At 43.2% G+C, this 13,704-nt stretch overlaps 1 protein-coding gene across 1 annotated transcript in view; it reads right to left on the reverse strand.

The window, feature by feature from the left end:
* Window positions 1–2,838, reverse strand: part of TC2N (tandem C2 domains, nuclear) — a 41,332-nt gene extending 38,494 nt beyond the window's left edge. Inside the window, exon 1 of the mRNA XM_007105050.4 lies at window positions 2,774–2,838. The gene's annotated coding sequence lies outside the window, so the exon portion shown is untranslated. The remainder of the gene's footprint in view (window positions 1–2,773) is intronic.
* Window positions 2,839–13,704: the final 10,866 nt, after the last annotated feature.

Below are 13,704 nucleotides of genomic sequence, written 5' to 3' on the forward strand. Positions count from 1 at the left end.
AATGGAATATTATTCAGCCATTAAAAAGAATGAAGTACTGATTCATGGTAAACATGAATAATCCTTGAAAAGATTATGCCAAGAGAAATAAGACACAAGACATATTGTATGATTTCATTCATATGAAATGCCCAAAATAAGCAAATCATACAGACAAAAGTAGATTAGAGTTTGCTGGGGGTTGAGGGAAAAATGGGAAATGAGGAAATGACTGTTAATGGGTATAAGGTTTTTTTCTGGGGGTAATAAAAATGTTCTGGAATTAGATAGTGATGATGGTTGTACAACTTTGTGAACATATGAAAACCCACTGAATTATACACTCTCAAGGGTGAATTTCATGGCATATGAATTATATCTAAAGAAAAAAAAGTTTTTTTAAAATTCACATCTTGAAATTTTTTTAGACCACCAAGGTGATGTGTACTTCCCTCATGATCTGGTAGTTACGACTGCCCAAGGACAGTTTTATTTTCCCTTCTGCTTTACTTGGCCTCAAGACAATTTTCCTTGCAGATCCTTGAAGGAGGTTCAGTTTTCATCAACTCTTTTTAGAAGAGTCATTGAGATACACACTAGAAAAATGACATGACAAAAGTAAGTTGGAAGTATCTAAGTACTGGAACTCAGGTGAAATACAATCCAACAGTTTGTTAAAGTGACTTTGACACTGATAAAAACATCTGAACCCAACAGATCAAAATACCACTAAAATAGTGTTCATAATTTGAATTGGGGAGATTAAACACTTATAGTTCTAGTCAATATGTGCAGCAACTTGCTGTCAGCTTCCCATGCTGGGTGATGCACTTTAACATAAAAGTATTCTACTGGCCTTATATTCTTTCCAATCTGACTATACACTACCCTAGCACTCTACCACCCTATCATTCCTCCTTCAAATCTTTGTGTCTCAAAATAAGGATTCTACACTGACTATCTTTATTTCTTCATCCTCTACTTACTCCTCAAACTCCTTCAAATTTGGCTTCCTTCCTTATCATTTTACTTAAATTATGTTTGTTGAGTTCAATGACATACTCCTAACTACCAAAACCAATAGGCACTTTATCAGCCCCAATCTTCCTGATTCCTCTGATTCATCTGACCCCAAAATAGATTTCTATCCTTATGAAAACTCTTCCATCTCCTGGCTTCTAGGGCACCACTGTCTGTTAGTTTGCTTCCTTCTTTCCTGAATGTTCCGCCTTGGTCTCCTTGGCTGTCTCTACCCATCACTTAAGTCCTGGTGTTTTCCATCCTTGGTCTTCCTCTCTTCTTACTCTACTTACTGGAATGTTTTCTTCCACTCTCACAAGATTAACTATCACAAATCCATGGGTGGTTCCAACATTCACAACTCTGATCCTGACTTCAGAAAATCCCGCTACCAACATATCTAACTGCCAACTAGGCAGCTCAGCCAGAGGCCCTACAAGAATCACAAACTCATTTTTTCTCAACCTGAACTAGCCCCTCAATTTGTTAGTTTTTATTTGTGAATACATAATTATAACTCAAGTGGAGCCAATAAAATACAAGAGGAACTTAAAATTTTTTCTTCTTCAGGGTTTAAAAAAAAAGCAAATTTTTATGAAGGCTTTTTCCTCCAGTTATGAAGACAAAGTCATCAGCAAAAACTATAAAATACAAAATATATGATAAAAACCCAAATCTCCTCGAACCCCAGCTCTCAAAGGCAAGATAAATCTCTCCTTCCAGAAAGAGCAATTTTTAGCCATGATAAAGTTCCATATTGAAATATTAAATTGCTAAGTAGGCGGTGGTGTTGCTATTAACTCTTAATATTTCCAGGCTATTTATAACAGTAGCAATCAGGGAAAACACCTCTAATAACTGCCTACCTAGAGTGAGAATCAGTATATTTTAAATACGAAAGCAATCCTTTTACATGCTGTATTTTAAGCACTCTAAAGGAATCAATGTTTTTGGCTTGGCATCTATCTTGCCTGTACCTGCACGTCCACCTGTGTGCGACATACCCACGATTCATGCACAGTACTTCCTTGATTTAAATAAAACCATAGTAAAGAAGGAAGAAGGGAAAAAAAAATGGAGGAGATAGATACAAACCAAATCTAAAAACCTAGCTGGGTAGATAATTCATGTTTTGCAAAAACCAAAACAAAGTGATGTTTACCAGCCCTTCGCCGCTTCAAAAAGTTTCAGAAACTTCACAGATAAAAACCATCCGCTAACCGGTTCTCATCAGACTCTCCAGGCAAAGGAAATGCGTTCGCTTTCCTCTCAACCCAGAGGCCAGAGCCCACCTGGGGCCGGCGGTCGCAAGCGCGCGCTCAGGGCGGGGAGCACGGCGCGTGGCCCTCCCCGCCGGGGCTGGGGTCTCCCCTCCGTCCGGCCCGCGGGTCCCAACAAGCGGACCGGTGAACCCAGCGGACCTACAGCCCACCGTGCTCCCACAGAGCGAGTACCTGCCCTCCCGGCCTCGGAGATCGCGGCTGTCGAGGGGCCCCAAACCTCCCTCAGGCCTCCGGAGAGCAGGCGTCGCTGAGGAGACTCGGCCCCGCGAGGCTGGGGGCGACGAGGCTACTGTCGCCGCCCACGAGTCCTACCGGGAGGGCAGGCAAGCGGCCGCTCGAGGCCCGCGCCACGCTGCTCGTCCGGGGAACCACCCGCGACCCCACACCTGAGCCCCCCCACCCCCGGCTCCCGCCCCCTCCGTGTCCCCGGGGTCTCCACGCACCGCTCTCGGGGAGCCCCCGCCTCACACAGCGCTGAGGCGGCCAGTTACCTGCTCGAGGCAGTGAGCGTTCTGGCGTTGCTGCCCGCGGGAACCGCAATCCGGTCACCTCGCGCGGCCGCGCCCCAAGGCCCCGCCCCCTCTCCAGGTTTCCCTCCCCCGCCCCCACCAGGTCCGCTCCGCCAGATCTGCCCCGCCCTCCCCAGGTCCGCCCCGCCCGTCGGGAGGTGCAAGCCGAGGGGCGGGGCTGGGCGGGGCGGGGCGGGGCGGGGCCGCCGGTCAGTGTACCTGAGCGCCAGGCGCCTGCGCCCTCGGCTCCTCGGCTCCTCGCCTCTCCTAGCCGCAATTTTTGGGTGCTCCCTCTGGAAAGGAATAAAATGATGAACATCCTTGAATAGGGAAGGAAGGAGCAGTTTCTCTTGCCGGAAGATATTTCTGCACACAGAGAAACTTCTTGGAAGCAGAGAAACTTTTCTTACTTGTGTTACTGGTCTTTAGTGTTTACATCCTAATTATAAAGTCTTTGAGAATCAGCTCGCAACTCTTCACTTTTGTGACTTTACATTTCCTACTGCTTTGCTAGCAGCAGGTACGTTGGAAGGAATCCCAAAGGTATCCACTACCTGCCCCACCCCCATTCTATGCTGGAATCCCCTCTGGCACCCTGGCAAGGAGTTGACTGGCCCTTTTTTGCCTTCCTTGCTGGAAATCTCAACACTGTACTTGGAAAGCTGTTGAGTGAATTCCTAGGTTATCTGTTGATGAATGGCTAACCTTTTGAGAGGCTGCTGGATTGTAAATTGAAGGTGATAATTTTCTTCCTGGAGAGTAGTCTTTCCCAAAATGGGTTCTGTTAATCTCCAGGCCCTAGATGCTGGAGTGGGGGTTAGGATGGTTGGGGGGTGGAGAGGAGGCCTAAATCCCGAGAACAAATTAATCTGGGGAAAGAGGCACAATATAGTTACTCCTTGAGTTGATAAGGCATTCAAGGCCTAAGAACTGTGTTTTGCTTTGTATCATCGTGTATTTCTCAAATTTACTGGACCTGAGGAGTGACAGAATATGCCACCCCAAAATATGCCACTTTGGCGTATAGGTTATTTTGAGCTAAAGGCACTTGAGAATCAGATGGAAGAAGGACCTCTGATCTTCCTTTTTCTTCCCCAAAGCAGGAGATGGAACTCCCAAGTGAACGATGTCCTCCTGCTACCCTGAGGAAAGAAACAGTCTTATCACCAGAGATGAGAGTCAAGGATGAGGGAAATCTATACAAACAAACCTTGTTAAACTAACCCTTATCTTCATAGCCACTTCTCCACTATTAACTGCCCTAGCTCAAGCCCCTTTGTTTTGTCCCATTTTCACTACTTACTTCTTTGTCCAACTTAGTATGTGTTCGGCTCTAACTGCTTCTTTGGTCTTCATTGTCTTGTGGGTGTTCCCATGTACATGTAAAAAATCTTTATGCGTTGGTGCTGTTAATCTGTCTATGTCAATTTAATTCTCAGTTCCAGGCAGAACCCCTAAGAGGGTAAAGTTTTTGCCTCTCCTCCAGACCATACAACTCTCTTCTTGAGAAATGCCAGTTACCATCCTGGGGCCTTAATGTTTCAACTAACACACTTTGATAAACACTGCTTTAAGTCCTAGTATATTCACGTTCAATAATTTTTCACTCTATTACAAATGTTTGCAAAGTTCTGTACTGTTTACACAAAGCTTTCATCTCATTTAAGCCTCACAATTGTGATGTAGTTGTTATTATCCTCATTTTACAGTTGAAAATATTGAGGGTCAAACAGTGGTTACCCAAGTATAGAATCAAGATTGACTCTGGACTTAAGACTCCAAGGCTTTAAAAATATATATTATATAAAGTATGTAGATAATGTACTTTATTTAAGGGTCAAATGACTCTTGTGTGATATATATATATATATATATATATATATATATATATTACCGAGTCCAAGCTTGCTCTGCTCGCCACACGACAGGCCAATAAATCGGAGATGAGGTGTTGAGACAAGGAATACGACTTTATTCGAAAGCCCGCAGACCGAGAAGATGGCAGTCTAAAGTCTCAAAATAACCATCTTACTGGGGTTTGGATGCCAGTTTCTTTTATAGCACAGAGAGGGGAAGGAGATGAGGAAGTAAAGTAAAAGGGCCATAAATTTTGCAAATATCCGCTGGAATGGCCAGCCTCGGGGAGGGGATGTGTTAATTTCTTCTTTCGTGTAGCCATCCACAGGTGGACAGGGTCCGGATGTTTCCCTCAGGCAGAGGGGCAGGGTTCCCCTAGGCAGGCCATTATGTATAGACAGTATCCTTTTAGTGAACAAAAGCAGCGGAATGCAAAGGTTAAAGTAAAAGAAACAGATCCAACATGTAGTCCGATTTGGCTCTTCCCTGTTACACACATATAAATATATATACACTTTCTCTCTCTCTCATTTGACCCTTAAGAACAGCACATCCTTGGTTAGAAACCTGTAGATTCCTGTATTATTTATCCAGCGCAAGGACCTTTGCCTATCTTTTACTCCCTGCAGCACCTGACATCATAGTGTAGGGCACAAAAGTGTCACTCAGATGCGCTGGATGAACAGAGTGAAAGAACGCTCAATAGTCCTTATTGAACTGGACTGGGTGCTTGGTTCCCTGACTGAACAGCCTTAACAACCTCCTCACTGATGCAGAAGTCCCCAAACAAGAGCTTCCCAAATTGTTCCTAATTTTCTTCCATCTAAAAAGGCTTCTTGGACTTCCCTGGTGGAGCAGTGGTTAAGAATCCGCCTTCCGATGCAGGGGACACGGGTTCGAGCTCTGGTCCGGGAAGATCCCGCATGCCGCGGAGCAACTAAGTTCGTGTGCCACAACTACTGAGCCTGCGCTCTAGAGCCCGCGAGCCACAACTACTGAAGCAAGCGCACGTCGAGCCTGTGCTCCACAACAAGAGAAGCCACCGCGATGAGAAGCCCGCGGCACCGCAATGAAGAGTAGCCCCCGCTCACTGCAACTAGAGAAAGCACGCGCGCAGCAAAGAAGACCCAACACAGCCAAAAATAAATAAATAAATTTATTTTTAAAAAAAGAATCCAGACAAAAAGGAGCCCATAAATAAATAAATAAATATTTAAAAAATAAAAAGAAGTAGATTCTTAGAAGAATCTACTCTGCTGACAGATATAGTTCTTTGAAAACAATGAAACCACTTCCTTTGTTTTCTTCGAAATGTCCCTCCTTCCTGTTCCACTTTCAGAGACAAGGCTACATTGATACGAATGGAGGATATTGTACACCTTTCTTTGTGCCCTTGTGTTCCCTTTTCCCATAGAATGATGGTTGTTGCAACATTCTGAGTGGGTTTTTGTTTGTTTATTGTTTGTTTTTTAATGTTAAACATTAGTGTTTTTAATGTTTAATGTCATTATTTGAGGCAGATCTAAGGAGAAAAAGAAATTTGGGGTGATGTGGGTAACACTGCTGCTTAGATTTTGCTGTATTATTTCATTTGATGGAGACAAATCACTTAATCCCTGTCCTAATCCCTTTTCATTCTTCCTTCATTTAGAACAGTTTGTAAATGCTTTGTGACTTATCCAGCCCTACCTCTCCAGCCTCCCCTGCAACTACCCACCACCACACATTTTTGACCTTCTGAATTAACTGCAATTCCCAAAGGTGCCAAATTTGCACTACTGTTCTCTTTACCTCGATTTTATGCGTATCAACTGGCAAGTCCATGTTCATTCAGCTGCAGTATCACCTCTTCTGGAAGATGAAACTCCACAACACCCAGCCGAAAGTGAATGAGGTGCCCTGCCTCAGCATTCCTGCCATAATCCACCCGTATCTCCATCATGGCACCTACTCAATAACTGCGATTATTGGCTTTTTTTCCCTCTTTCTACTAAACTCATTCCATGCGAGTTACCAATAAACAGGAATTATGACTTCCACCTGTTCTCTGAGCACATACCATAGCCCCTGACATGTAGCAGCACTCAAATATTTGTTGAATGAACGAAAAACAAATCTTTAAAAGAATACGAATTCCTAGAGTGCTTGTGAAATAATTTTACAAATATATATGGTCCTATGAACACAGTGGGTGTGGCATACGGATTTCAGCTTCCCTCCAAATGATTTCCTTCTCATTTTCTGCCTTAGAAAAACAGGACAGCAGAAGCCTATACATAGTCATTCATTCAATCATTTATTCACTTGTTCAACAAAATTTTTGAGTGCCTATAGTACATCAAGCACTTGCTCAGAGAGAAAGTGACATTTCAGCAGAGTCATGGATGCCCACCAAATCTTAATTCCTTTTTCTGGCCTCAAAGCTAAACTACATTGTCCATTCCCCTTGTATCTAGGTAAAGCTGTGGGACCAGTTCTCATCAGTGGAATATGAGTATGAGTAGAGTTTCACTTCTGGACCTATGCAGTTAAAAACTTGGAGTCTCTCGCCCTCTTCCCATTCCTTGACCACCTTGGACCATTGCTAAACCATTGTTAACCACTGCTAAAGCTAAGAACGCAACCAGATGGAAGACGTCCTGGTTTCTGATTGACTCCACCCACCACCCACTAATCTTGATTGGATTGTGTTGTGAGTGAAAAACAAACTTTTTTGTGTAAACTACTAATATTGGGGCATTTTTTTCCCCAACAGCTAGCTTCACTTACCTTGATTAACATTGCTGTAAGTGATGACATAGAGATTACACAAAACGCTAGAAAACATCTTCTTCTGCTCTAGGCATTGCATGGGAAACATGAAACATGAAAATTGATCAGGGAAAGTATTAAGGTCATAGAGACTTTAAGTTTGTCCCAAATGGATAACGAAAAATCTTTATGGATACGCAGCTCTTTTCTCTCTCTCTGATGGCCACCCGATCCAAATGCTGACATCTTGACATGAAAACAAGCATGGCATCACCATCACATCATCATCATCTTTATCAGCCCTTGTCAGTCACTTTCATGCGCTCCGAAGGGTTTCCCTGTGAGCCTCAGGAAGTTCAGTGTTACAGAGTATGTACTAAGGAGTGATGGAAGATAGGAATACAAAGATAGGCTCTGAAGGCTCTTGAATATCTTACCAAGGAGACTGTATATTAATCTACAGGACACATAGTTGAATAAACTAGGGAATATTTGTGGCAGGATGAGTTTTTTTCTTTTTTTCTCCTTTACTTCCCAGTTTCTCCCATAATTCTGTGCGGTCTTATTCCTATATCAATAATATCTAGTGGTTCTGCTCCCCTGATTGAAGCCCTCTGGTTCACCATGCACGTGCTTGGCTGCCCAAAAGGAGGATTATGTGAATTGGACCTTTCTTTCCTTCCATTATTAAAGGCAAAGTGCTGGGGTTATATGTAGGAACTACGGATATCTGGGCAAAAAATTACACCATGGTAGAAGTCTCCCCAAAAAGGTGGTTACCTGCCCACTGGTTTCATAGTGTGAATTTATCATAGTATGGAAACTGACTTTCAGCTTTTCAAGCTCAGAAACTTGTTTCTCTTCCCCTGCAGCTTACTAAGTTAAACTCTGTTAAAGAAGAATACTCAGCCAGGCTTACTAGAGGTTGTACTAGACAATAGGACCTATTAATATTCATAGGGCCTGTCTATTAAAATAACATAAGAAATAGAATTATTTTAGGTCCCAGACATTTGTGTCTAAAGGTGAAAATACTACACCCTGCAGAAACAGCCATACAGGAATCTAAATGATAATCAGAAGGTTCTCTGGGGAGGAATATGGAACCAAAATTAGAAGAGTTAGGAGGAATATTGATTGATTAATAGCATCAAGTTACGATCGCCATCATCAATACCACAGAACAGAGTGGTCTGTCACAGTTGCAGATAAGCTGTGTGATTCCACTCACCAAGTGTACAGTCAGAGTCACAGGCCTTCTTCTCTGTAGTAGATTACAGTACTGGCTTCAGCCCTCACTGTATCCATACTCTTTGCCATGACTTTGAAGTTCCTTCCACTCAAGGAGTGGAATATGTTTCCCTACCCCTTGATTATAGGTTTAGCCATGTCACTTGCTTTGACCAATAAAATGAGATTGAATAGTGTTCAAGTTCTGAGCCTAGGCCTAAAGAGGCCTCAGATGTTTCTGCTTGCCTTCTTGTGCTTCTGCCAATGCTGTGAGAAGATTTTGCCTGGGCCAGCCAGCTGGTCCAAAGAGGATGAGGGACACAGAGCATCCAAGATAAGCCCAGACTAGAGGAGCTAATCCCTAGCGGACAAGCAGACAGGTGAGAAATAATAGATGATTGTCATTTTATATTATGGCATTTGGGGACTATTTGTAACACAGCAATAATTGCCTGACATACCCTCCAGCCATGATTTTCTGGGATGGGGTGGAGGAGGTGCTCTTACCCCACTGTGGCCCCAGAGTTCCAGACCAGCATGCCCAGGATTCCCCTCCCAAGTCACTTGGGGTCACCAACTGGACCAATGGTAAGTCAGAGGATTCAGTTTCCCAGCCTCAGTAAAATCCTGTTTGACTTTTTCTCTTCTTCTGGTTAGATGTAAAATCTAAATATTTGCCACAGCAGAGGAGAGAAAGATTTTTAACTCTTCAGAAGGCTACTTCTGAATATTAATGGTTGTTTACAAATGCAACTCAAAATCATTATTTGAAATAAAATTGAAAACCTATCATTTGTGAGTTTTGCTTTCATCAGAGTTTTAGGAAAACTCATACGCCCAGCAAAATCCCTAGGCAGCTTAGAATGCCAAGACTTTCTTCCCCTCTCTCTAAATCCACTCCAAGTCCATAAGGAGACTTCATGAATAAACGTGGTTGGCAGAGGAACCATATTTTTATGATAATTTCCATTTAATCTGTTAGTTTGAAATATGCATTAGCCTTTATACGAATTAGTAGTGTGTGGGGGGGGGTATCTCAAAACACTTTACAATCCTATTTTTTTCAGACATTCCTTCCTCCCCCACTACTCCCTGCCTTTCACTAGCCTCTCCCACCCTGCTAGTTTATGATGGGACTGAAAATGTTGGGATGTTTTTTGAGGAAATGTGGGAAGTCGGCAATCCATTTCCTACTTGATGCGGGTTTCATTTACCAGAAGGAGAAACAACAATAGCAATGCAAGCGCACTTCCAGCACAGCTGGACAGCAGCTCCGTGCACTGGCTTTTAAAGAGCTATCCTATCACCCCGCGAGGTGACAGCACTCAGGGGACAGGACAGGGTCTGTGAAGGCCAGTGAAGCATACCCTTCCATTCCTGAAAAACATCCCCTCAGGAAACAACTTGGCGTTTCCTGCAAAACATGAACTTGCTTGGCAGTCTGACCAACTCATCGCCCCTGTTCATCACATACTGCCTGTCTGATTAATAACAACAACTAGTCCAAGAACAGAGTGACTACAACTTCAATAGGAAAGGGGGAAACAGGAGATAAACAGTGCCGTCGCCAAACAAACACATGTGCACACAGGCTCACACCCCCCCAAACATAGAAAGTCACTTTAAAAATGTCGAGAAATACAAAATGACTCAATCAAAACCACTTTACGTTACTGGAAACAAGGTTGAAAATTACTTCTCATCTCCCATCCAAATATGTTTGGAATGATACTAGCTGCCATTCTTTGTTGACTTATCATGTGCCAAGCACTGTGTTAATGGTTCATATACATACACTTTTTAAAATTCTTGTAAAAACCCTTCAGAGAAGATCTCTAAACTTTACAGATAAGTAACCTTTCCAAGATCACAAAGAAGTGATCAAGGAGCCAGGATTTAACCCAAGGTTGTGTGTGACACTAAAAGTCAAGCTTATTTTATGAAATCACAGGCTTGATTGGTAAACTGTGAAACCCAGGCGTAGTTTTCACATAAACCCAAGCCATTCCTCAAGGCCCATGGAAATTACCACCTCATCTATAAATACTTGACTTGTTCTAGACAAAGCTCTGATGGGTATAAGTAATAGAAATCCACTCAAATTCATTCAGCTGAAAGTGTTTGGGAGCCTAGTCCCAGCCCTATCCTGGTAAAGGAACAATGGAAACATGTAGGAATTCAGGATCCGAACAAATGGACCTCAGAAAGGTCAGGACCTGAAGCAGCCCAACACCCCCCAGCCCCTCGCCTCAAGGAGATTGCTTCTCTCTCACACCTACACATCCTGTCCAGCTTCTCTGAGTCTCCAGTCCCTCAAAGCTGCAGTCTGCACACAATTCCACAATGACTTCCTTGTTGGAAAATCTACCAGGTCTTTGAGCTCAGGGCCTACCACCTAAGACAAGTAACTGCTTCTCCTTTTCCAGATTCCTGGGAGGGGAATCTGATGTGCTCAGCTCATATTTTCCAGCCAGTTTCCACACAAGGCACAGGTTATTGGCTGCTCTCTGGTTGGGCATCCCTGGGTCAAATGTTCACCCTGGTCTAGTCATAGCTGGCTGAGGAAGGGAGGACCAAGTGATCTGGGACTGTACCTTTTGATAGGGAAGCACCCTGAAATCCAGTAAATGCTCGGCTCTTCTTCACTCCCTTTTTCTTTATAAGGCTGCTTTACACACCTGGTTTAGCACTTAATTTTAAATAGCCTCCTGATGCTTTCCAATTGCCTTCTATTTATTTTCTAGGTTTCTAGAGAACCACATCTTATCATCATTATATCTGCAACGCCTAGCAGAGTGCTAAGAACACAGTGGACACTTAAAAATGATTTGTTTTGGGGCTTCCCTGGTGGCGTAGTGGTTGAGAGTCCGCTGCCGATGCAGGGGACGCGGGTTCGTGCCCCGGTCCGCGAGGATCCCACATGCCGCGGAGCGGCTGGGCCCGTGAGCCATGGCCGCTGAGCCTGCGCATCCGGAGCCTGTACTCCGCAACGGGAGAGGCCACAACAGTGAGAGGCCCACATACCGCCAAAAAAAAAAAAAAAAAAAATGATTTGTTTTATTAGAGTTCATTGTGGGGTAGAACAATGCAGATGATCAAGAAGAATTCCTGAGGGAGGGAGACGCAAGAGGGAAGAGATATGGGAACATATGTATATGTATAACTGATTCATTTTGTTGTAAAGCAGAAACTAACACACCATTGTAAAGCAATTATACTCCAATAAAGATGTTAAAAAAAAAAAGAAGAATTCCTTTATTCCTTCCTTTGCCCACAAAAAGATCTTTGGAATTAGAAAGAGAATATCAAATGTGATCCCGAGTCTTTAACCTCACTGGCTTAGCTACAGCATATACAGAGAAGGAAATGAATTTGACCCTTTAGTACACAAACTCCAAATCTCCTTCCAAATCTTGCTCAAAGAGGCATCTAGGCCAATAGCTCTCAACCTGGAGTAATGCTCCCATGAACTATATCCTTGCTCTGATGCCATCCTCTTATCACCCATTCAGAGAAGTCTACTAGAATTAAAATAAATGACTCTTACACTATTATAGTGGTAAGCTTGATTCTGCTCTGCTTTGCAAAAAAAATTAGCTTCAAAATCTAAGTATTAAATTACTAGTAACTAATTATTAGTAAACATATTACAATTGGTATTGTGATTGACAGTGGTTAATATAAGACATTCTGCTGCCCACAGCTGAGATGACACTAATTCTATCAATAAGAATGTTTTCTGCCATTAATAACAGAAAACCCAACTTGAATAGTCATAAACATAAGGAAATGTATTAGCTGGTGTGGTGGCTTGAATCATGCTCATAATTCTTTGAAATTCCTCTCATCAAAGTTGGGATCCTCTCCCTATGTCTAGGGTAACCATAGTGACTGATTGATAAAGAGACTACTGTGGAAATGACAGACTGTGGAGATAACAGAATATGACATCCAAGGCTAGGTCATAAAAGAAATACAATTTCTGCTTGGTTCTCTCTGTTCGCTTACTCTTGGAATCCAGCCACCATGATTTGAGGAAGCCCAAGCAGTTTGTGGAGAGGTCCACTTGACAAGGGCCATGACTCTCACACTGACTGAGCCAGCACCAACTCTCCAGCTATGTGAGTGAGCCATCTAGAAGTGGATTCTCCAGCCCCTAGTTGAGCTGCTCCAGCTGATACCTCATAGAGCAGAGACAAGCCTTCCCCACTGAGCCCAGCTGACATTGCAGATTCATGAACTAAATAATGATAACATGTTATTTTAAGTCACTAAGTTTGGGGAAGGTTTGTTACACAGCAATAGGTAATTGATATGTCTAACCTAAAAGGAAGCCCAAAGGTAGATCAGATTTCAGAGTCATTGATTCAACAATTCTATCATTTATTATTGACTGTTTTTCTTCCCTTTTGTCTGTTCTAGGTTATGTGAACATCATCCTAAATCTAGTTCCCTCATGTTTATAGAATGGCTGCCAGGAACAGTTAGACCTTCCTCTTTTTTTTTTTTTTTTTTAACTTATTTAATTAATTTATTTATTTATGGTTGCTTTGGGCCTTTGCTGCACGCAGGCTTTCTCTAGTTGCACCAAACGGGGGCTACTATTTGTTGCGGTGCATGGGCTTCTCATTGCATTGGATTCTCTTGTTGTGGAGCACAGGCTCTAGGCACACGGGCTTCAGTAGTTGTGGCTCGCAGGCTCTAGAGCACCGGCTTAGTAGTGGTGGAGCATGGGCTTACTTGCTCAGCGGCACATGGCATCTTCCCAGACCAGGGCTTGAATCCATGTACGCTGCATTGTTAGACGGATTCTTAACCACTGCACCACCAGGGAAGCCCTTGCTTAGCCCTTCTTAGTCACTATCTCCCCATCCTTCACTAGTTTCCTTTCACTGCTCTGGACCATCTCCAGATTCCACCTTCCTTCTTCACTTCCTGGACTGGCTAAAAGTAATGAGGACTCAACTTTTCTACCTGGAGTTTTCCTGCTCATCACTTTTGACATTGTGCTGACCCCTTTACTTTTTTTTTTTTTTCCTCCGGTACGCGGGCCTCTCACTGTTGTGGCCTCTGCC

Source organism: Physeter macrocephalus, chromosome 11, assembly GCF_002837175.3.
Source record: "Physeter macrocephalus isolate SW-GA chromosome 11, ASM283717v5, whole genome shotgun sequence".
NCBI classification, from domain to species: Eukaryota; Metazoa; Chordata; class Mammalia; order Artiodactyla; family Physeteridae; genus Physeter; species Physeter macrocephalus.